Genomic DNA, 2875 nt, shown 5'->3' with positions numbered 1-2875 from the left:
CTCATCAGAAACAATGGAGGCCAGAAGAAGGCAACTGTCCTGATTTAGTAATGCTAATTCTATAAATCAAAGCCTATAAAGCTGCAGCCCCAGGAAAAAACTTCTACATATGTATTTATAATCCCAGCCTCATTTCACAGGTGAGGAAATCAATGGCTACAAATCACACAGAGTTAGAGGCAGATGCAGAATTAGCTCCCAAGCCTCCTGACAGCTGGTCCAGGGCACCACTCTACATTGTTCAGATCCAGCCAGCATTACAGGTCCTTTTACATTTCTACCTAAGCTTTTCAAATTTTAAATAGCCTTATAAAAACTGAGTTACTTAATACTTTTAACATGCTTACTTGTAAATAATGTAAAAATACAGAAACAGGAAGTATTAAGTATGTATTTTTCTTTAAATATATCTCCTACCTCAGTAGTACATGTGGGTGAAATTATTCTCTTTCAAGCAATCGATACTTTATCTTTGTTTAGTACCTTTAAATAATATGTAGGCACTTACTATAGAAATGATTTTATGTGCAAATAATGTATAGACATGCTACCCATAAATTTGATTTTCCCAAAAACAATTAGCTTTTTAAAAGAAAAGCACAGCAAAAAATTTTAAAGGCTTTGGATTCCTTTGCTTCTAAATCATTGTTGAGCTGGAAAAATAAAGCTTATTCTACCAGGAATCTCAAGTTAGAATTTTCTCCAAAGTGAAATTAGAGAGCAGAGTACCATTTCAGAAACGACAACTCACATATTACTCCAACATCCACAACTGCCCTTCCAAACAGTTAAAACAGATCGAAAGAGTCCAGTAGAATTAGGCTTCAATATGAAGCTATCATGTTCTAAGATATTAATAAACCAAAACATGAAATACTGAAATCAAAACAAAAGATGAGTACTTGAGGCTAATTATCATACAGACTTGGTTCCCTGTTGTATTCCTCCTTCTATAAAGTTAATAAAGGGAAGATTTTTACTGCAAAGAACATCTTATTTTATATATCACTAGCCATGAATGTTTGTCATTAGTTATTACATAAGTGCTGCCTGGTGCCATTACCCAAGTGGCATAATCATTTTATGTTCCCAATTCACTTTGTATTTAGAGTTTTCATAATTTATCTAAGTACATTTATCAGTGAAGATTTAATGTTGGAAAACAATCTAGCATCCATATTACTTGATGTTTTGCAGATAGTAATGTAGAGGAGATGTGTTTTTAATCACCTTTTTATTTGAGTCACCTTATGTAAAAAATACATCAGTAACTCAGAGTGTCTAAGTTTCTGAAGGAGGTTTTCCAATGGAAATGGTCAAACAATAGGATTGTCAGAAGCAACTTCCATGTCCACATCCTCTTGTAGTTTCTATACCATTTTGTCTCCCAGCTGCTTTCCTTTGCATGCAAAGGGGCCCAGATGAGGTGGATGTTTTGCTTTACTTCTTTGATGTCCTGAGCTTTCTGTAATTCTTTATTTTCTTTGACCCATTCATTATAAATTCAGCCTGACATTTCTGTTTGATCTCCTCAACTCTTCTCATCGCATCAATCGTTTTATTCCACAGCTCTTGCTGGTATTTGACAGGTTCATTTCTACGTTTTTCAAATTCAAATAAATTATCCACTGCTTTACAGAATGCTTTAGTCCACCTGAACTTGCGAGGATTGTGCTTCTTTATAAAGTTTTTGTGACACTTGGATTTACAAAACCTGAACACCTTGCAGTCGTTGCAGATGAACATCATGCTGAAGCCTGGGTATATGGGCCTGGAACAGAAGTAACACTTTTCTGTATGCATGTTGAACACACATGGGGACCCACCACCCAAAGGTCAAACTTGAAAGGACGAGTTCATTCTTGTGTATGGTGTAAGTTGGTGGTCTAGTTTCATTTTTTTGCTTGTACCTGTCCAATTTTCCCAACACCATTTATTGTCCTTACTCCATTGTATGCTCTTGCCTCCTTTGTCAAATATTGAGCATAGTGGCTTGGGTTGATTTCTGGGTTCTCTGTTCTGTTCGCTTGATCTATATGTCTAAGGCTTACTCTAAATTTTTTATATCCATACATAAATTAATACTTGCCTAACAAAATCTAAAGATAATCAGTATGTGTGGACTCTTCCCAAATAGGACAATAAATTTTCACTTACCTTCACTATCTCTCTTCTGCCCAACTCCCCTGTTGATGTCAGCCAGAATTCTAGTTCTAAGTTGTTATTTTATACACTTTTGGCTATTAATACTAATTTTATCTTAAACACTAAGTTTGGCTGATGACTTCTTAGATAAGTATTGCTTATTTCATGCTGCTTCTACCTCTAGGTTCCTTCAATTTTCTTTCCTTGAAGGAGTACATCTAAGTAGTTCTTTTAGAGAGAATCTGTTGGTTGTAAATTTAAACTCTGAATGCTCAAATATGACTTTGTTTCACCCATGCTTTCAAATTATACTGTAGCTGGGTATAAAATTCTAACATAACTATTCTTTTTTTCAACAGCTCATTGAAGATATTGCCTCATTGTCTTGTATATAGTGTTGCTGATGAAATTTACAATAAAAATCTAATTTTTAGTTCTTTGAAGTTAAACTATCTTTCTGCTTTGGTAGTTTTTAGAATTTCTCTCTTTTTTGATGTTCTGAAATTTTATAGCTTTCTTCACTTCTGGGGAATTTTTAGTCATTGATTAAATTTTACCTTCTCCGTTCTCTCTGCTATCTCCCTCTGGAATTCTTACTAGTCGAAAGTGAGAATGTTTTTATCCATTCTTTATGTATTTAACTTTTTCATCTTTTTTTTTCATTTGTGTTCTCTAAGGTTGCCTCAACTTAATATCCAGCAAGCTAATTCACACATAAGTGTGTGTGTCT

General features: G+C 34.3%; 1 pseudogene across 1 annotated transcript; it reads right to left on the bottom strand.

Annotated features, from left to right (window-relative positions):
• Nucleotides 1-1316: 1316 nt before the first annotated feature.
• Nucleotides 1317-1828, bottom strand: LOC308567251 (putative ribosome biogenesis protein RLP24 pseudogene; annotated as a pseudogene). Its single transcript has one exon. The product of its transcript is annotated as a putative ribosome biogenesis protein RLP24 pseudogene (transcript).
• Nucleotides 1829-2875: the final 1047 nt, after the last annotated feature.

The sequence above is a fragment of the Miniopterus schreibersii genome (genome assembly GCF_964146895.1).
Source record: "Miniopterus schreibersii genome assembly, chromosome: 14".
Taxonomy (NCBI): domain Eukaryota; kingdom Metazoa; phylum Chordata; class Mammalia; order Chiroptera; family Miniopteridae; genus Miniopterus; species Miniopterus schreibersii.
Note: the sequence above shows the minus strand (reverse complement) of the source record. Positions and strands in the feature narration are given on the sequence as shown.